Raw genomic sequence first — 23,716 nt, 5'->3', positions numbered from 1 at the left:
TACATTTTTCCCATTCCAAATAATTCCACTTTGTCACTGGGATCACCCATACTTAAGGAAAATAAAAGGGGGTCCAGTACTTTAGGTATTACTTATTTGCTAGTCTAACTGAAACGTTTGAAGCACATTTATAATAGGAAAAGTATATTTTCAACTACAGAATGCGAGTATGGTAGTTATAGTAAAAATATACCATTAAATTGAGGGACTCATTGACTGAACCATGATTAAAATTAAATTGTTGTACACCATATACATAACAAAAAATTTTACAGTACATCATCAATATAGTGAAGATTCTCTGACTCGAGAAGGACACGTGGCGCCACCACCTTCCAGAAAAAGTAGGTACTTTAACACGTCCTGTAACCCAGGACAGACATTAGGCAAGAGCCAGCGTCTGTCGAAGCAATACCTCCATACCCGATACCTCTACTTTCCTCTCGAAGTGAGTGTTTTTTCTTCCATGTCACAAAATTAAGGCCATAATTTCCGATTTTCGGAAAGGTGGTCGCGCTTTGGTAAAGGTGGCCGCCCGGTGGACATTCGGTATTTTACCTCATTTGGTTTAGTCCAATTACTAACTAGTATAGGAAAATGGTAAAAAAATAATTATTCATATACACTTGTGAACAATGCTGTTGTTTTCCTAACAATTAGTATATTTATGATAAAAATGAATTTCTGATTTAGTGATAATCTAAACTTGATTATTAATAATTATGATCTTCATGAATTTGAATGGAAGTAAAGGTAGAGCCTCTATAGACCCAAAGATGAATGTTAGTGTTAAACTATAACGTGAATATCCCGATAAATGTAGGTTTTGTGAGTGAAATATAATTATAAGTCAAAAGAAAGTTAAAATGGGAAGCAAGCAGTAATTGCAGAATATGATTAATCTTAATACACAGATGACCCTATCAACGTCTGGACGCGGCCGCTTTTTCAAGAGCGTCACATTGAAACATCATAACCTAACCTTCCCTTAATTAACCTTTCACAAACAGCGCGCAACAGTTCATCGAAATAATATATTTGAGAATTTCTACAATCCCAAGTCAAATATTTGAGTTAATGATAATGATCACTGAATAGCCTTACAGGCAGTGTCGGTAAAAATACCTTTCATGAAATCATAAGCACCAAAATACGAGAAGACTAAACAATACTTAATGTATAAATAATTTTAACACTCACCATCAGCAAATATAGCGAAGCGAACGTCGCCATTGTGTAGTGACTCCAGTTGGTAATCCTTTATCGTCTAGCAAAGTAGTAGCCAAAGATGGTGCACAGGGAAAATCACCAAGGTCTGCAAGATAAGGAGGCCTACTGGCGAAGAGACGAATATTCGTGATGTTATTGCCAACTACTCGTTGGGCAAAGGCTAGGATGGGTCTAGGCGAATTTACCGACAGCAATTCACCGACTACAATTTACCGACAACAGTTTCATCGACAACAGTTCATCGACATTGCTCTCAGTTTATCGAGTACACAATTCACCAACAACAATTGATGGAAAAAAAAAAAAAAAAAAAGTTTTAAACAAAATTCAGATTGCAGCCTTAGTTAATGTTTCATTACTTATTGGTTGTTTCGGCTTTTAACCTTTCATCTTTGATATATGAAATAATTACTTACTAGTCTTTATTTAGGATATTAGAAAATGATGTAGATTTTTTTTTTTTTATCAAACATGTTTAAAATATACAGGATATAAAGCAACTGTACAGTCATGGGCAAAATATTAAGAAACAAAATATTTGAGAAATAAATAGATGTATAAAAAAACAACAAATTGTTTTATTTATTAAAATTAGAAATCAAGATTATGGGCTATTGCCTGCAAATAATCAATGACATCGCTATATGAAGAGTATTTTTTAACAATCCGTTTTATTCGTTCAGAAGAAATGCGGTATTTCTTTCTTGATGGTTGAGATGAAGTACCAGCTATGAATTGGTCAACTTTTACATCATTATAATTTTGTCCCTTCTTCAAGAAGTCGAAAAACTTCCATATATTAAGGTGGTACCCAGCAACTTGTGTTTCAAAAGTTCGGTGCCAGCCTTCTACCGCATCATTTGTCTTCGGTAGGGATAGTAAAGCAGATTCATAAACATTCCACATCTCGAGCTCAAACTTGGGAGGTCTACGACGGTTTCTTCTGTCAGGACGGCCTATCCACGTATCTTCAAAATAGTCCACTACGCTTCGGCTTCTCTCGGGAGGATATCAGCATCACATAGCAATTCAAATGCTCTAACTACCGAATCAACAGGCACATATGCTATGGCGGGCAAATAACGGAGATTTAGAGCAAATTCTGCATCCTCTTCATATCTTCTTTTCAGTCCATTAGCCTGGATGGCACGAAAGATAAACTGAGAAAAATGGAAGAAACATCCTATTAATACCACGCTTGGGAATTCTTTTTTGCATGCCTTTATCATTGCGTGTTCAAAATCAATAGTTATCGAGGAAGGAGACGAAAAATGTGTATTGATCTTAATCCTCTCTAGTAGCGCATTGTAAGATGCTTCTGACTTATCTGGAAGTAATGCATAGACAAGCGGAATTGCTCTATTTTCTTGAAATCCATGGAATGTATATAGCTGATAAAATAACAATGGAACGGTTTTGAATGTTCCGTCCCCATACCAATGATCACTATTTGCTAGAAGATGAGTGTTACGTGAAGTAGCAAAAATTAATAGGCGATTTTCAGTTGGTCCAGAGCAGAAAATTAAACAATTTTCACCTTGAAACGTTTGCGTATACTCGCTAGTGAGAGTTAATTCACTTTTGCACTGTGGAAGTGGTGGCAGGCAATTATTCTCAAATCTGATACTTCCTATTGTCCTTTTCATCGTCTGTGTTTTTGGAAGTCTACAAGCAGCTGCTTCGCTGCAATTCTTAAGCTCGTTTGATATTAGTGCATGAGGTGCTTCTGTGGAAGATTTGGCTTTTTTACGTATGTTTTCCACAATATGTTTGTGCTTCACTCTCGGCTGCATCACAAACATGATTATGCTCAGTCACTTCTGCTACAATTTCACCGTCACACGTAGTTACTCGCGCTTTGCACCTTATTTTGTAATATTTGCCACATTTCCAGTATATCTTATCTTCACGCTCCTTGTCTTTATAAAAGAAATAGCCATGAACAACAAGCTTCTTTCCTTTTTCGGATTCTATAAAATGGAGAGGCATGATGGGCTATGTAGTGGAAAATCTTTGTTAACTAGACCATTTATATTTCTTACTGAAGTAAGAAAATACACTGTTATTATTTTGAAACTCAAGCTAATTTGGTAATTTAGTGCATCGGCTGTTTTCTAAACTACCTGTTTAGTATTAAAACCATTATTTAGTGATTTATCGCCTCGGTTATTTCATAACTACCAGTTTAGTATTCAAACCTTTATTTTGTATGTGGCTGGTACAGTCTTTTTAATGATCTTTCCTTTTTTATCTTAGCTTAATTGTTGTCGGTGAATTGGTCAATCACAATGTCGGTGAATTGTGCAGTCGATAAATTGAGCATGTCGATGAACTGATGTCGTTGAACCGTTGTCGGTAAATTCGCCGGATCCCGGCTAGGATATAGCCTTATTTTATCCATTCGCCGTATCCGGAGGAAAATTCGTAATCGTCTTAAATTACTTTACATGAGGATTTAAATTTAACGGTCTCTGATCTCTCCATACTGCCTTCGGTAATTTTCCAACTTGGAATGGGTATCTCTGCAAATGTCTTCCTACTTAATTTTAACCCCAAACATCTCCCCAACCTAACATTGGGAGGTCTGGAAGCATACACCTGATTTTTCTGTCGACTTTGCTCCTATACTACATATCTTCATATGAAGATACCATAGTCAAAGCCATCCAATATACCTCTCATTTTAAGAGGCATAACACACAATAACACATCGTAGCAACTTTTCCCAGTAAAAGAAAATGTCATGAATAAACGTTTTCTAATGATACTAATAAAATAAAGTGGCACAATTTGAGAACAATCGCTCTCTTTTATGAGGCTGTCCCTAATAGCTGAACACCAAACAATAAGGGCTATAAAACACGTAAAGGTCGTTGTGATCGTCATTACGTGTCTTTTTGAGGACTTTAAACCTTGGTTGTTGTTGTGGTGGTGGTAGTAGAGGTGCCGTGTGTAATCACTCGTTCCAGCATGAGCAATGGGATTCTTTTCCCGGTTCCGTTTGATGAAGACTGAGGAAATAAGAGGTCATAATTCTTTATACAAAAGCCCCGTTCTTTAGCTTAAGGACATAACGCACGCTAGACCTATAAACTTTGTTCCATATTTCTGCAACGTACTTCTTTCTTTGCATGTTTACTTTTTAAATTTCTTCTTTTACTTTGTAACATATTGATTGCCCCCCCCCCCCCCTCCCCAAGTAATCCTGAGTCACGGCTTTATGAAAGCTATCCCTAATACTTACTTCTTTCTTCGTATTAGTAGTACACACAATCTCGCATATGGAACCAATCGAAATCATCGTGCAATCGTTTTCCATACGCTGTTCACAATAACAGTTTCGGCATTGTTCCGCGCCAACAAACACAAGAACCAATCGTCACTATAGCCTGGTTCACACTATGCCAGTAATTTTGTCAAGTGGCGAGTAATTTAGCTACTAAACGTGTCTGAACACCAAACAGTTTAGTAAAGTAGTTTAGTAAGCAATTTAGTGATTTAGTATTTAGTCGATCCAAAATGTTCTATTTTTTACGGACAAGTAGTAGCTCCGCCCGCTTGTCATTCGTCCACTAAACCAGTGAGAACACGTGTTGAATTTAGTAATTTAGTGGAGCTCATGAGATGTAGGTTGCCGCAGTAATGGCACTTCGATGGAATGAAGAGACAACACTAAAATTTTCTATATGTTTTGGTTTATTCATGTACTCTACTTGACTGGTTGTGCGAACGAAATTGATCAGTTTAGTAGGAAAGTAGTAACTAAACTACTCGCCACTTGACTAAATTACTGGCATAGTGTGAACCAGGCTTAAGGTCAGGACTCAGGACTCAGGATTCAGATGAGAGGTGAATGACTGTAATCACAGAATTCGGGTTTTAACATACGAGATCACGGCGAGTATTCCGGCCAGTTGTTTTGACGGTAATTACGTATTTGTTTCAAATGATGATTTCCTCGTCTTAACAAGGTCAGCTATGATTCAAACCATCGAAGGGAGGTATTACATTCTGGAGTGCATCTCTGGTTTCATTTGGGATATTCCAACAATGTGAAACTCTTCCGGCAGTAATATAAGGAGGCAGATATATATATATCTGCCTCCTTATATTACTGGTACATCAAATTTTCCACTGAATATTCAATTCAATAGCAGGTTTAAAGTTTCTGTCTTTTTTCGTCATGAATACCAGCTGTAGCGGAATAATTATCATATAGTGATAATGATTTTTAAACTATATACTGTAGTCGCTGAAATCATATGATATAAATGAATCTTGGTCTCCTTGAAGTATGATCGATTTGGGAATACTGGAAGCCCAATCACTAATACAAGCTGTCGTAATAACTCCTCAGCAATTCGTCTAGCAACTCCGCACTTGTCATGTACATTTACTTTTATCGTGCACGCCCCCTCGTGCTTCGTTTATTTATCTAAGGAGGTCCTTCCTTTCGGTTCTCTTCCCCTTTGTTTATTTGGCTGTTTCCCATCCTGCCTCCTACGAGAACGTCCGAAGTATAAACCTTTTCTCCAGCATGTCGTCTATTTACTCTCCTTGCATGGAAAAAAAATAAAGACACTGATCAATCTGTTTTGTTTAACGTAAACTTTTTATACAATTACCGCAAGCGTTCTCTAGTCCAAAGAGACCCTTTCTTTCATTTCTATGAAAAAGTTTCATGTGTGATGAATTAACTAGGTCACATTTAAAATACGTTTTTATTCGTTGAGGTTCAGAACACTCATGAGAGAGCGAACAATAAGAATACTGTTTAGTATGAATCCTTCATAACAGCTTAAGCGTGAAAAATTCCGTATGAAGTTTATTCAAGATTATTATTAAAGATAAATACAAGACACCAGAGAAACCCAAAAGCTTTGAAATCGTGCTAGTTACAAAACTGTATGCATGTTTTTACGTAATGCATATATTATGTGAGCACAGGTAACGGGGTAATAAGTGGTGTAAAAATGAAGAACTGTGCAGACCCAGATGCAAAGATAGATTAGTCTTATCACTTGACAAGGTGTAACCAAAGAGTGAAATTAGGAAGGAAGGGTACTGGAAATCAGGTGACTTTATTATCTTGAGACAGCGCTGACTTATATTCAGCTGCCTGCTGCTCGAAACACAACTTTATCATTTCTTGAGTAATGTAAAACATGCAATTATAGAATATATATGCATGTCAGGGCATAAGTAAAAACCAGCCATCAGTGAACTGGGTATTTTGATGAGAAGGACAAACAAACATCACGTAAATTAAGAGAACTAAATGGAAGAAGTTTTAGAGGAAAAAAATAAATATTTCTTGTTAAAGTTTTCAGTCGGGCTTTTCTTTGTACTATATATATATATATATATATATATATATATATATATATATATATATATATATATATATATATATATATATATATATATATATATATATATATATATATATATATATATATATTATATATATATATATATTTTTTTTTTTTTTTCAGAACTGAGCGCGGTGAACAATGGCGCTGGTAATCCAGAGCACTTTAAAGAGACCAGGACCGAACTGAATAAAAATAAACAATTTCCATAACATAAACGACTGGATATGTCCCTAACGTTGCTGACGCATGACTTCCTGGATAGAAATAGACAAATATAATTTACGTTTTGACTCCTCAAATTCAAGCTCCATTGGTCTTTGACTGAAGTTAAAACATCCTCCAAAACGGAGGAAGAGACCAAACACTGGCAAGAGGGGAAACCGGAAAGAATAAATCACAAAGGGAGACGAATCAAGATGAAAGAGAAACGGAAGGACAAATGAGGAGGTCAGATTCCCTCAAACTGAATTGTGGATACAACGAAGCCAAGACCGGGGATTGAGACACGTGGACAGGAACTGAAATCGCTCTGAAATTCGAATGTGAATGAATTGAAATAGTATTAGTGTTTTGGGTTGAGTAAATTTCTTCATTGGCAAGAAAGTTTATGAAATAATAATTTGCTAATGTTAGCACGCGTTTGCGCATTACTTATATCATGAATGAATGAATAGGAAGTAGTGAAAATATACATGCTTGACAAGGGGATGTTTTGCTCTACTGCACGCTAGCCATAGTAAATTATAAAATGATTGTTACTGCTATTCCTACTGTTAGAGATGAGATTCACAATCAGTTATTATCATCATTAATATAATCACATCGGTGCTTTCTTCATAACACCCTAGCTTAGCTTTTTTTAACAGATGCAACAATTATTTACTTATAAATAATCTTTGCCGAGATAGGAAGCGTTTCGTTTGATTCCTGCAATTTTCAAACTGAATTCTGTACAAAGAAAATAAGAATATCTTGTTTTTACCTGTAAATGTGAGTGACAGAATGTGACTTCGTCCTTCGTTACAAACACCAAGGAGGATACGATTTTTTTTTACCAGAGTTATGTAACACCAGAACGAAAATATTTGTTTAGGTAAGATCAGACATTATGATTTGAACATTTAACCACAGTACGGGCTTCCTTTTCACAACGTCTGAAAAACAAATGCTGCCAAAACAATAAGCATTGTTTGTGATGCTTCTTGTATTTGCAGAGACGATGGTATCAGAGTGAAATAATTACTATTTTTCTTTCTACCAAAGCGGAGACACATAATCATTCTGTCTGGATGATCTTAGCTTCCTGGCACTTCCGCTTTTAACAGAGCTACATGAAATGGCGCCAGATTTCCTATTTCCCGACAATGCAAACATTTATTCTGACCGTGAGACCCTTTTTTTTCAGTTTGTGGACTGAGAAGCCCCGGAATTATCTCACGATTTACATTATTCATCGTTATTCTGGGTGACCTTGTAAAATGAACAACAGGTCTCGGACTCTGCCAACCCTTATCAAAGTCCCCACGATACTTGGTATTCCAGCAACATGATTGATTCCTGGGTTGGTTATCTCGTTCATACAGGTTTTATTTCATAGCTACAGGCAGTCTTAATTTTACCCCGGCTACGTCGAAGTTCATACATTTTAAAAACAGCTGCTGATAAATGAATAACCGATTTGATTTAGCCGAAAACAAAATTTGGCCATTTTCATATAACCATATATAACCTAACACATAATTAGACTATAGGGCGATAAGAAAAAGTGAATCCCTGTAAAGTTGCATATATTTCTGCAATAGTAGAGTAGAAGTTACAGCTATACAATGTAAATACGCTGAACCAGAGCAGTTCCCCGAAGGCAGGATAAGTGTAGGATTTAACGATGACGCGAAAATGATGGCAACTCAAATCAGTCAGCTTGACTGATAGCTCTTCAAGGTATTGACTGGAATATGATCAGAGACACATCCTGCAAAGTGTTTAGATTCAACGAATAAGCAAAGAGTACTGGAAAGCACGTAGGACACAGACCAGGATAGGGTACAAGACCATGAACTTTGGAATCACTAGAAGAACTGGAAGCCGAGAGCCGATGAGGGCAAGCTACGGATCAGTTACGACAAGGTGTAGGACATAATTTAGTTTGTTAGAGGTTGTTTAGTGCTTTATTGGCAATGTGTCATGATATAAAATAAGCCTTATTAACAGCATAAGATTTTATACGACCAATACTCTGGTCTCATTATCGGCCTCTGGAACCCTACCATTCCAGCAGCTTACTAAGGAGCGCAGAAATGAAACCTTTATGCTCATGTACCGGCCATCTCAACCGCATTCCAAGGAACGAGAACGGTCAAGCATCTAAAGCCTTGTGGCACAGAAGGCCTCTGCAGAATTCCCCCACTCACGTCATTCCTGAGCTTTATCTTCCACGAATATCCACTCATCTCCAGCCACCCTTCTCCTAGTTCTCATCTCCCTGGGTCTTCCAACTGCTATCCTGATGCCCACAGAAACCTGCCTGATGCAGTAATTTATTATTCTCCTTGGGGCTATGCAAAGGACATGTCCAAGCCATCTCCAAGTCCCTTTCATGGTAACCGTCCATAGTTTGAACGTGTGAAGAATGAAAAGTCGAAAACTTTTTCTTAACTAAATACTTCGGTTATTACAAACATCTTCTCAAAGTATTTTTTCACATGTAGTTGTCTACTAATTTGATATATTGCGGTTTTGTCCATGTACTCAAGGCTCACAGTGCCTTTTGAATCTCCAGATTCTCGACCATGAGAACTTTCATACCGGGCATATCTTTATTATTTCTAGATGTAGGATACTGAAGTTACGAGATAAGTATAATATGGTATGGTGGCAAGTACTTACTTCGTCCATGCCCATACGCATGATACATGGAAATGAAAAAAGGATTCCATTGTACCCGAAAAATGAAAACCCAACAGAAAGGACTTTAAACAACAAAGTACACACACACACACACACACAAAAGAAAAAAAAGGAAAGGAAGAAATTTAAAAGCCTTCTGTGGAAATCCGATACACTAGGCTTCAAAGTAAAAAGGAAAAAACGCACACACTGGAATAAATAAAAGGGAAGGGGACCGAAGATAAAAACTGTTCTCTTACTAAATTAAGAAAGAGTTGACTATCAGAGACATTGGAAAGTGTCAGCATCCCATCCAGAATTAAATTATAGGAAAATCAAACAACTAACTATAAATAGAAATAAATTATAAAAAAAAGCCTACTGCTGCCCTGAAAATACGTAGTTTTGAACTTTTCTAGTTTTCCTAGTGCATTTCTACAATAGATATGAACATACAAAGAACAAAAAACACACTCAAATCTTGACATGGGACTGACTGAACCCCTCCCTTACTTTTCTTGACAAAATAATAGAATAACGCTTTTTTTCAGTATTGAAAACTCTGCCCTCCCACTCTGGTTTAAGGTGCTTTAACATTCTTCCTTTCCTCGGGTGCTTGTAGAGCTACACACACACACACACACACACACACACACACACACACACACACACATATATATATATATATATATATATATATATATATATATATATATATATATGTGTGTCGTGTGTGTGTGTGTGTGTGTGTGTGTGCGCATGTGTATACGGATTCCAGGTGAAGTTATATAAAGGCATACAGCAGGGTCCACAAAATACATCATCAAAAAGCCAAAGTTTGTCAACATGAAACATTTCGCACATGTGCGTTGTATCCCCAGTCTGCAATTATCGTTAAAATTTACAAAATCTATATAAAAATAAATATATAAGAAAATAGATATTAAAAGAAAAATAGTTGGATATAGATAGATAGATAGATTAGATAGATAGAATAGATAGATAGAATAGTTATACATATATAATATATATATTAATATATTATAATATATATATATATATATAATATAATATATGACTATATATAGATAGATAGATATATGTAAATATATTATATATATATATATATATATATATATATATATATATATATATATATAGATATATACATAGTATATATACTTATATATATATATTAGTATAATATATTATATATATACGTATATATATTATATATATATATATATATAATATTACGAGTATGCGTGTGCGTTTGACGGTAACAAACACTTAACTATACAAAAATTTACTATAAGCTCCAGCGCCCATAGATATTAATCAACTTTTATTACTGTCAGAAGGTTAAAAATCTTACTTTGTGCTGCATGAAACAAAGATATTTTGATTTTTTCAAAAATAATTCACGTCACAATCCTCGCACTAACAATAGTTATTCTCGTCTGAAAATGGACGACTCAATTAATGTTTCCTTTATATGCAGAATTTCATTTATTCTGATTTTTCTAAGTTTCCTTAGACATGTTTGAGAGAAGGTTCGGAATATGAAATTCCTTTGTATGTGTCTTCAATATGGTCTGACCTGAGAGGAGTCCACATTTGCATTTATATTATTCAACCCCTGCACTCTCTCTCTCTCTCTCCCTCACACAGACACACACAAACACACGCAACACCTACATTGATGTTTTTATGTCACACCACTTTTCTTCCCCAAGCAAACTCTTCAAACATAGTTACTATATAACTTTTGTTACTTCTCTCTTCCAGTCTCCTCACACCTCTTCATCTTTCTATTCATGAACTGGAAAGCTTGAGATGATGAACTGACACCAGTTTGTGTCGCCCGACATTTTCGTCCCTTCTGAGGACATGTGCTTTTCATTTTTCCCTGAAGTGAGATTCAATTTTATCTAGATGTTCCCCAGTTATATATTTTTACAAAATACCGAGTCTTCCTTCCCCTTGGGCACCGACTGGACTCGACTGGACTGTAGATATGAACCGGACAACAGTATAGCATACGAAATCTGAGAAATCGAATCTGGGATTTCTTGAGCAGAAAATAATTACAGGCAGAAAGATATTGTCTAACTTTTATTACTTTAAATCACTGGATGATCAAATCATATCAAATGAAATGCAAAAGTCTGTATCGTTCACACCCACAAACTTTGCCGGTACGTCTTCTCATTTTTAGGCAAAGGAGTTATAATGTCAAATTACCAATGTTTGCATTTGGAAACAGAATTAGGTTAAAAATACATATTGAATAATTTACTTCATTCATTTAAGACAAATGTGTGCACTCATCACAAAGAGACTTTCCTTTAAGGGATCCCATGGAAATACAGGACATTCGTGGCCTATTTTAAATGTTATTTGTTGAAAACTTCACATACGTTTTATAGACTAAACTAGATATATTTGCTAAAAAAATTACCCGAAATACTCAAGAATGTACAATATTTATTTCTCTAATAAATATATATATATATATATATATATATATATATATATATATATATATATATATATATATACATATATATATAATGTGACGAAGTGCCAAGTATCTGGTTACTACACTTACCATTCATTTATTGTTACCTCACAAAAGCCAGGCACCTGAACCCTCATCACAGGTACTAAACGACTGAATACTCTAAAGGCAACAGTGATCCCTTAACAACTTACCAGTATTGCAGAAAATCAGACTAAGTTTATCAAAACAGGTGTGAGGTAATCATGTAAGTAATTAAATTAATCAAAGGGCATCACTCCATCAACAACTTTAAAAGTCTAAGTATAAGTATTTCCCTGATTTCAGAAGTCTAAGTACTTCCCTGGTTCTAAGTCACTTCAAGTTAATTGAAGGAAAACAGATCAATTACCACGCTATGTTTCAACCTAACAACAATATAATCAAATGCAAATATACTGGTTAGAAATGAAAACACTTATAAAAATTTTAAATACAAAAATTTGTTATTAAATTCAAAATTTATAAGTGAAATTCACAATATCATGGAAAATTACTGTTTCTTGAAAACAAAGTAAAGTTCAATTAATTCTTGAATCAATTAAGTAAAATTAAATCAAAATTAATTTATTATAAAATTCAAGAAAATTAATTCAATCAAAATTCAAGTGTTAGGCAATAATTGAAATTTGGAAATTTATTCACAAGTGCTAAACAATTATAAAACTTGAAAAGAACTCTAAAGTAAATGCAAATTAATTCACAAGTGTTAAATTTAATTAAATGTGCAATGATTAAGCAATGAAAATAACTAAGTCAATTAAATTGTGAATGCAAATGAAAATACAGAAAAATGTGGACAATACCAAAATGGCAAAAAGTATTAATCACACAGAATATAAAATAAAAACACACACTTCAATAAGAAAATGAACAAATGCACAAAACATAAAAATCACTTCAAATGAATAAACACAAAACACAAAAATTTGCAATGTGTAAAAATGTAAATAGTTTCTCTCAAACCACTGTAACCATCAGTTATTAGTTTTTACCTAACCTTTGTAACCATCAGTTATTAGTTTTTACCTAACCACTGTTCCTATCAGTTATTAGTTACAACTAATAAAAATATAACACACTTTACCTTTTTGGTATACCAATTTCTTTCTTTCTTGCTGCAGCTTGTTTCACACTTTCACAAAACCAGGCGCCGTTAAAACAACGTTTGTTCAGATTCCACAAAAAAAAAAAAAACAATAAATAGCACTAAATAAACTCTAAGAAATATCAAATCAGAAATTCTCAAGTTACGAGTGACCATTCAATAAGTACAAAATCGTTACGCTACTTTAAAATCAAAAGTACTATGCGATGGAGAGAGAGAGGGAGAGAGAGAGAGATGTGATCGGTTTGAGTCTTTAAGCCCGAATGAAAAACCTCTCCCTTAAGGAAGCTGGACAGGAGATGACACAAAACGTTTTGGGCAATAATGCTTCCAGAAGCTTTAAAATCTTACGCAACTTTACATACAAAATGTGTAATCTGCACGTGGCACTCGGCAAAGACATACGTGTACGAGACCAGTCTGTTCAAAAAAGACACGTACTCGACTCGATCGACCGAAGCAGAAGTCCCTAATCTCACAGTGCTGACATAATAGGGAAACAATCGTAGTTTCGAATGGACAAAGAAAATCTCTCTCTTTCTACATTCTACGTTATATATTCTTTTACAATATGTTATGCGAAATCTGAACACACATTTTAAACATCCTATCTCTAAGCTATCTAGGAATCTGAAAAATGTTGCACAATCTTATACACAATACTTTATACAGTCAAAGAGGGGAAATATGCATTTTGAAAGTAGCAATATACAATAATATATATATATACTATATATAGTATATATTTTAATATATATATATATATATATATATATATATATATATATTATATATATACATATATATGTATGACACTTGTGTGCGTCTAGATGGGTAGGTAGATAGACAGATCCCCTTCTCAGTTTGTTGTTATTTTTGGTACTCTTGTTTATGTTGCTGCTCATCAGATTCTCTTGCTTTAAAATTTATGAATTCCAGAACAAATTCGAAGCTCTTCTTACCATCTATAACTTAAAATTATCAGCAACAGATTATGAAAGAATATAGTGGCAACAAAGAATCGTTTTTCCAGACGTGTTCACATCTGACTACCACAGAGATATCGGCTCAGTGACAGCCATCAAAATATTCTCCAGATCCACCTTTGGCTCTTGGCCCCGCCCGACCTCCAGTTCAGAGCTTAAGCCCCTGTCAAACCGGTTACTGTCAACGATTTCCAGTTTCCTATCGCGCTTTACTTCTTGTTTTTTGATTTTCAAGACCACTGTGCACAGTATGTAATTATTTTTTTACCTTTTTTCTTACTGTGAGCTACTCGCTCGCATCTCTTTCATTGGCATGTTCTTTCTGTATTTTGGATTATTGCCTTATTCCGTGGTTTAGCAGATTACTGGTGGAGGTGTTTTTAAACTTTACGGTCATATTTTTATATATGGAAGTGCATGAGGTAGTTTTGTGTAGTGGGAAATGGCTCAAAATGTGCCTGCAAATAAAAGTAGAAAACCAACCGATAGAAACAGTGTGACACCATGACTGAGATGAGTAAGAACACCGCCTACGGTTTAACATACAAAAGTGAAGGGATAGCACGATTGCATAAAAACTTCAAGGACTGGGTCACTGGGTCAGCAAGGACTAGATATGAACATCAAAAGCGCACGTGGCAAAATGAAACGAAGGTTTAGAGGAGAGAATAATAAACGTATTGGAACTGCAGCTGCAGACAGGGTGTAATTATGCAGGTATCTAGACGGACAAACAAGGGATTCAAGGAAAATGTGGTTGGAAAATAGTGGGAAGAAATAGAAATGTATGGGCGAAGGAAAAGACTTGGAATGAAGAGCAGGAAATGTGAAGAGAAAATGAATGAGCAAATTGCTATAAGATAAAAGATACAAAGACAAAAGATACTAATGATTAGATTCATTGTAGCGTAAAGAGATGCAAATCTTCAAGAAAGAAGAGATGAAACGATTCATTGGAATCTGAGAATGATCATGGAAGTACCTCTGGATGTTAGGTCATAAAGAGGGTAAGGGCCGGAATAGTGATAGGAGTTAATCGGATTACAATTAGTGAAATGCTGAAGTAAGAGTGATGTGGCTAAAAAGGTTATAGAAACTAGGATTGGATGGGCGAAAGTTTCCCAGGAGAGCTACTTAAATGTTGAATAATCTCCCTTTTATGAAAGAGGAGAGATAGAGAGGAGAGGGAGAGAGAGGAAGGAGAAAGAGGGGGGGGGGGGGGGAGGAGGGAGGGAGGGGGAGGGGGGGGGGATGGAGGAGGGAGGACGGGGGGGGGGGGGGGAGGAGAGGAGGAGGAGGAGAGGGGGGTGAGAGAGACAGAGAGAGAGAGAGAGAGAGGTGGGTGTTGGGAAGCTGAATAAGGATAAAGGCTGGTGCTGCTTAAAACTTATCATGTATAAAGTGGCAATCACAGTGTTCTAAAGCGGTCTGGGAACTTTGAGATAATGGAAGACAAAATGCTAGTGAAAAAGGGATATATACTATGAGGAAGTTTCTGGAGGTGGTAGACAAGAGCGACCGAGACATAACCTAACTGGGAAGAAGAGGTTTTTGAATAGATACTTTTAAATACCCCATATGTCTAAGGGTGAGTCCGAGGTCGACTGATTGCTGGTGAGCTTTTTCAGAATTCATACGAAGTGACTGATTTTATGGAAATCTTCTACACAGGGTGTTCATCATAGATCTAGAAAATTGTGGAATATCTGTGCTGGAGAATGCTGCCCTTTTCTTCATTAAAACCGAAAGGAATTACGAGAAACTGGTTTTATTCAATGTCTATGCAGTGAGAATATATAAGAAATTCTTGTCACGAATTTTTTGCTGGGGAGACAGTTCAAATTGAAATTACCAGCTACTTTCGTTAGGAGATATGAAATCGCAACTCATTAATTCTAAAATTATTTTCACTCAACAACCCAGAACGAATTCCTATTAATCGCTGTACTGCTTGCATTACTGTTACTTCAGACTGAAAGCATGCATGTAAGCTAGTTTCCATTAACACGTCCACTGCCTTCAAATTATCCTTCAGTAAATTTCTCCTTCCGACAAAAATGAATATGATAATGTATCATGTTCCTATATTGTCACCAGCGGTATAGTAATACGCTCTTTTGCTATACAGCCAATGACGGTATAACAACACGTCTTTCAGTTGCGCAAAAAGTTGCGTAAAAAAGTTTTATTTTAGGTGGGCCTTGTGACGAATCTGAAATCATTTTATTTTGGGAAGGCTAGGGAGACGACTTTCAGGGACAAGGGACTTTGGTGTTAATAGAATATTAGCCCTTACAGTGGTCATACTTTTGGGTAAGGTGTACCTGTAATAGTAATATATTGTAACATTTCTCAGTTGTAAAAATTTACAACTGAGAAATGTTACAATATATTACTATTACAGGTACACCATACCCAAAAGTATGACCTCCGTAAGGGCTAATATTCTATTAACACCAAAGTCCCTTGTCCCTGAAAGTCGTTTCCCTAGCCTTCCCAAAATAAAATTATTTCGCATTCGTCACAAGGCCCACTTAAAATAAAACTTTTTAAAAGATTCTATGTAACCTTCCTAATAAACAGATACAGAAACAAGGAAACGGAGAGAAAAAAATAATCCTAAGCAACTGTATTGAGGGATGAAGTCACATGCTGGCGCGTGCATTTAGAGGTAGAAACAAAGATTCTCTTTACTGCTTATCTTACTTTCTCTAGGGGCAGAATGGTGTTCCCAAAAATTATATGAATTTGCCGAAATGCCCCGTTTCGATAAAGAAAATATTGAGGCGAAAAAGATAAAAAAACAACTGTTAAAATGATCATACGGAAAATCATGAACGTCATCTCTAAGAATAAGAATTATTGCAATAATAATGGTATAATCATTTTCGGTAATGGAACAATTTTGACAATGGCTAACGGGCATTAAAACAAAAACCTATTAGCAAGAATTAGTCATTAATGATGAAATAACGATGCGCAAACTTGCAATAACGACAGCAAAATCATTATCATAAACACTCTCACCATCAGAGACATTTACTGGTCCCAAAACGCTAATATTATTTCAGTTTATCCACATTCGAATTTCAAAGGCAATTTCTGTTCCGCTGCAGGTGTCTCACTCCCCGGTCTTGACTTCGTCGCATCCAGAATTCAGTTTAGGGAAATTGACCTCCGCCCCTCTTCCTCCTTCTTGGTTCATCTCCCTTTGTTTCTTGCTCGCTTCCCCTCTTGTCAGTGTTTGGTTTCTTCCTCTATTCTGCAGGTAGTGTATCCTCAGTCCAAAGACTAACGGAGCTTGAATGTGGAAAGTCTAACGTAACATAGATTTGTCCACCATGGTCTCATCTGTATATTGTAATGTGTTTAGCACATCCGGACGTACATATATGTTATGGATAGACGTATGTTATCGAAACTCTGTATTTTCCTTACCTATGGCATGGCCTATTTAAAAAGTTCTGAATTCTCTCTACAAATGGCGTTTGAACTCAGCAAATATATACTGTTTATGTCCGATTAGATACTCTATCAAGGAGAGAGACAGTTTTCCTTTTCCTTCCTTGCAAAGCTTTCGTTATTATCGTTTAGCAATACCACTTGCATTCAAAAGGACTAGTTTAGTTCACAGACAGCCAGTGTTAGTTTTCTGTAAAAGAACGCTATTGAGATGGTTATTTCTCTGTCCGTCCGCCCTCAGATCTTACAAACTACTGAGGCTAGAGGGCTGCAAATTGGTATGTTCATTATCCATCGTCCAATCGTCAAACATACCAAGTTGCATCCCTCTAGCCTTGGTAGCTTTGATTTTTATTTAAGGTTAAATTAAGCAATGACCGTGCGTCTGGGAGCGCTATATGTGCCAACCCAGGCCACCACCAAACCGTGGCTAAAATTTATGGGCCGCGGCTGCAAGTAAATTTCAAGAGATGGGGCTGAAAGGTTTATGGGCCGTGGCTGAGAGTTTCATACAACATTATAGGCTGTAAAGAAAACTCGATTGAGCCGAGGAAATTTCGGCGCATTTTTTTATTTGTTTACTGATGATTTCACATGCATGCGAGTTTGTAATATCCTAATTCCTATGTTATTCAAGAAAGAATGAAATGTTTTAGAGCAACGTAAAACTGAACATACCATTATAGTCAATACATTCTAAAGATAATGAGTTATTGGATGTCTCTGAGGTTACACCTCATCAGGTATTTGGAGTAAAAGTATTATTTGTGCTTTAGTGCCCAAAGTTATCTATTTCTACTGTGTCTGTTACTCCATTATTCATGTTTTATATAAAACGTGCACTCACAGGAACTTCCATCAAGTTCCATTAATGATAACGTGCTTTTAACTTCTTCCAGTTTTACTTTTGTCTATGTTTATATTAAATAATAACCTTAATAAAATACTAGCAATGCTTAAAATGGTATGTAGGATTCACATTTACTTACGTCTTTAAATTGAGCATTTTAAGAGAACAACAAAATAAGTCATTTCAGTGTGACCTAGTACACTCGCCCCACATTAAGCTTTTATTCTTCATGATTAAAGAAAATACCTCTCTGGACTGCAGAAAGCACGCAGGTAACGCAGTTTGACAAGTGTTTTTATTTGCTTTGCCTCGAAAAGCGAGGGAGACCGGGAAATGCTGACTGAATGTGGAGGAAGGTCTGAAAGGAAGGAACTCTTAAAATCTCCATGAGGCATGAGAGGTTTTGTAAACGGTAAAGGTGAGTGTGCTATTTATGTGGTGTAATTTTAGCTATATTTTTCAGTTGTAATCAACATAGGAAAATGAAAGATGTTTCAAACAGAATGTGCCCAATAGTTTGGAGCTTCAATGGACTCCTTTTTTTTTTTTTTTTTATCTATGAGAAAGTTTATATGAGATTCGTGGCATTTGCAACGAATGCTCGTATATCTATTTGCGTGTGTTCTACGGCATTTTGCATATAAATATGTGAAGCAATACTGAGAGAGAAATACATTTACACGGGTTAAAATTTCTGACAGAACTCAAAGAACTGATATACTCATGCAAATTATATATATATATATATATATATATATATATATATATATATATATATATATATATTATATATACACACATATATATATATATATATATATATATATATATATATATATATATATATATATATATATATATATATATATTTAATGTTCAGGTTTTAAGTCAGAACCAAGGCAAAATAATTCATTTTAGAAGGAAAGTCAGACATTTTTTCAGTTGACCCTTTTCACTAGCCTCTGTTCTGTTCGAATATCTCTTTTTGTTCTTCCCGAATGAGTGCCTTTGAAATTAATCCCCGCAGGTACGCAGCAGAGCCCCGTGATTCAGGCTTTGGGCGGGGCTTATATTGGAAAGAGAAAGTTGGACCACATGTGGAGAAGAGGATATAAAACCAGGAGACAACTGGCAATCCTTCTTAGAACTTCTCCAGTTGCTGCCGTGTTCACTCTCTCACCCCCCCCCACCCCCCCCCCCCCCCCCCCCCCCCATCCCCCCCCCCCACCCCCCCCCCCCCCCCCCCCCCCGCTCTGGGGACCCAACGTCTTCATTTACCTAGTGAGAAACTTCAGCGGTCAGTTACCGTTTTTTGCCTCTTGTCTGTCCATACTTCCTTGTCATTTTTTCCAAGGTGACTTCCCCCCTTGTTGGATCAGCATCACCGCATTCTCTATTTTTGGTTATCATAACACAGTCCCTCATTGTTTCCATGGATGCAGTAAATAATTCCCCTTGTGATGTTAGTAGTGATATCAAATCTAATTGTGATAGTACCATCTAGACTAGCGTCTGTTCACTGGGAAGTAACGTTTCGTACTAAGCATCCCCTAATTAATAAAACAATGCAGTATACTTTTCTGTACAATCTCCCAGTCATTCTATATCACTACGAGGGATTTTGATGTGAAATATTAAGATAAAATCGTGTTTAATGTTCCCCATGTGTCTATCGCCTTAGTACTGATCCTGGAATGCAATCTCTTTGCAGATGCAAATATCCCGTCCCATTATGGTAGAAATTTGGAATCCCTTGGAAGCAGCACCAGGACCAGTGTTGCCAGTACTTGGCAGTTTTCCCAAGATCTTGGGATTTTAAAGAAAACCTTGGGATCTTGGACCTTTTTGTTGAAAACTGAGCATTTCTTGGGATGTCTTGGTCCTCTTGTAAAATATACGGAAATTTCATGGAATTGGGAAAAAATCTAAGAAAATGTTCTTCCAAACAGAGGCTAGATCTGATAAAGTTGATGGAGCTGGAAATCTTCTCAAGATCATGCAAACACATGGAACAAAGCATATGTTACTTTTCTTGAATCATATAGTAGGGTTGATAAAATGATTGTGGAGTGTCAATCTCAAGACTTTAGGCTTAATAATCTCTTTACCACTTTGTCAGATAAGTACAAAGGCATTCTTAGCATGTTCATGAACGATGCTGTTATCTGTTCTCAGAAACTGACTTCTGTTGATCCAGCAGACAAAAACTGTACAAAGAATTAAGTGTACTTCATCTAGGAGGAAGGTGTGAAGGACAGTTAGCAGTTGAGCCACTTGGAGATAAAGAAGAAAGATTTCGAGGAGACTGTAGAAACTATCTAGTTGATCTGTGTGTACAAATCAAGAAAAGATTTCCTTTGAGGAAGATTCTTTACTGGCCATGTTACAAGTACTTGAACCCAGGGAAGCCCTTTTTAGTAATAGAACCCTTCAGACAATTGCCAAATTAGCAGTTCACTTCCCATCTGTAGTAAGAAATGAGGATTTGGATGAGCTACAAGCACAGTGGAAAGATCTACTATATGCTAAAGAGTTGAATATGAAAACAACTACTTTCTAGCATGAACTAATATCAGTAAAGGACGGACATGAAGCAAAATTTGGCTATTTATCAAAATTCATGTGCAGTCTCTTAGCTTTACCACATTCCTCAGCTTGTGTTGAGCTAGTTTTATCTCAGTTCAATCTGATAAAGACCAAACAAACAAACAGACTTAAAGTTCAGACAGTGGCAAATCGATTGCTAGCTAAATAGGCAATTGTCAGGTAAGAGGTGCCTCGTTATCAATGGAAACCATTAAATACTTTGCTTAGGGATGCCAAAGAGAGTGTGTGTTATCGGAGACAAAAGGAAAAAGAAATTCAGGCTAAGAAGAGAAATGTGGCTCATCTGCTCGTAGAAGACGTCAGTGAAGACGAGGGCGCCTTGGGTTTTCTTAAGTAAAATGCTCGCATACACAATACTGCTTTAAAATTAAGGTAGGTGTCTTATGAACACATCCATTTACATAAACTAGCACGAACTGATGTAAAATTCAATTTCTATGAATCTTGGGATATCTTTGCATTTTTTGTCCAGCAGTATTGGGGATTTCATAATTTTCTGATGGCAACACTGCCCCAGGACTATTCAGCAACTCGCTGTGCACAAACCTTATTTCTGTACCTGGATCATTTCCCAGCCATGTGTCCCGGTTGACCTGCAATCAACCACCTTCCATTAAATTTCTAGACCCATTTATGCCCCTGCCACCCGTATGGCATAAATTGCTTAGTCACGTAATTTAGCGTAAATATACTTCAGTTAAACTAAATTTCTAGAGTTTTATGTAATTTTTTTCCCTCCATTGATACCGACCTTCAGCCGTAGATTTTTTGTTGTTGTTTTCGTTCTCTAGCAAGGCCTATTAAGAATGCCAGTAAGTCACCTCCACAGTTTTTCAGACACACAGACACATATGTATATATAATTTATGTATAGAAAAAATTTATTGATAAATATGGTATATACGTGGTACAATAATATTGGATGGTATAAGGAACACCACAAAATATAAACTGCTGGTAATTCTAATTTCTTTTGTTCTACTTTTATTCTAAGTGGTTATGTAAACCATTGGTGCCATCCTGACAACTTACAAAAATGTTTTTAATCAAATCCATGTATTCTGGGCTTTCTTTAGAGGCTACAATTTTCAACTTCGCTAGTTTCACCCCGAACGGCATCATTGTTATTACTAAACATGAACTTTTAATGAGCTAGAAAAATTACAACAAAAAGAATCCTTATTAGTGCAAAAGAGAATCGTATAGCAAAGCAAAACAGTAATATACATACGAATAATTATAACAAAATTACCAAAAAAATGAAAATCTCACAGACATAAAACAACAGTCTGCGAAAAAAATCAAAGGTGAACTGCATTTCCAAATAGTATTAAACCCTTATAACAATGAGAATCAGTATTCACGAATTTCCGGAGATAAACAATTCCACAGTTCAGCAGCAGAGGGAATAACCAAACTCTGGCCCTGGCCACTGCAACATGACTACGTTTCAGAATTTTCCTTCGATGAAATTTTTTTTCAGAAAAGTTGGTTATGTTCGGAAGTATTCTCTTGTCTACCGAGATTTCTTATACACAGTTTGTACACCGGATCTCTTCAAGGGGTATCCGTTACCTTAGTGGCCCTCTCCAACTTCTTTTTAATTTCGTTCAAGCTGATATATCAGAAAGTGATCCAAGATGAAATTGTTTTGGTGAAATGACTGCGAAAGCTGGTAGAGGCAGTGAACGTAGGAGGGTTTTGTAATGGGCTAGAGAACTTTGGGAGAGACCAATGACGAACAAGGGGTGCACATTACTAAGACGGCGGTTTTGATGCAGATGATAATAACGTATATATAACGTATATATATATACATATATATATATATATATATATATATATATATATATATATATATATATATATATATATATATATATATATAGTGTGTGTGTGTGTGTGAATTGCCCTCTTAACTTCTCCAATTCTTTGCAAAGAATTTGGGAAGTTAAGAGGGCATTGTGGCTATTAGAATTTCATATGTATCCGGTAAAAATGACAGTATATTCTATATATATATATATATATATATATATATATAATATATATATATATATATATGTGTGTGTGTGTGTGTGTGTATATCGTATATGTAATTATAAGAACAAAGTTACAGCCACGAAGATGTGAAGCAATTGAGATGCTAAGAACTTTCGTCTTACCATGTCTTGGTAATAAGACGTCAGTGCTTAGCATCTCAATTGTTTAACTTTTCGTTTGTGGCTGTAACTTTCTTCGTATATTATCACGTTTTTACTTTTTTCGTGATTTAATATACATATACATATATATATATATATATATATATATATATATATATATATATATATATATATATATATATATATATACATCGAGCTACAATGTCCTTTAATATCTAATTCGTTCTACCTCGGAATTAATATATTTTCATATATGCTTAACCGAAGGGGAATATTTTCACGATAATAGATTTGCCTGGTCCCGGGCGCGAACCCAAGAAGACATTCAAATCCAGGAACGTCAGTGAAGCTTCACTGACGTTCCTGGATTTGAATGTCATCTTGGGTTCGCGTCCGGGACCAGGCAAATGTATTATCGTGAAAAAATTCCCCTTCAGTTAAGCATATATGAAAATATATTAATTCCGAGGTAGAGCCAATTAGATAT

The sequence above is a fragment of the Macrobrachium nipponense genome, chromosome 15, assembly GCF_015104395.2.
Source record: "Macrobrachium nipponense isolate FS-2020 chromosome 15, ASM1510439v2, whole genome shotgun sequence".
In the NCBI taxonomy this organism is placed as follows: domain Eukaryota; kingdom Metazoa; phylum Arthropoda; class Malacostraca; order Decapoda; family Palaemonidae; genus Macrobrachium; species Macrobrachium nipponense.
This window is presented reverse-complemented; position numbering follows the sequence as displayed.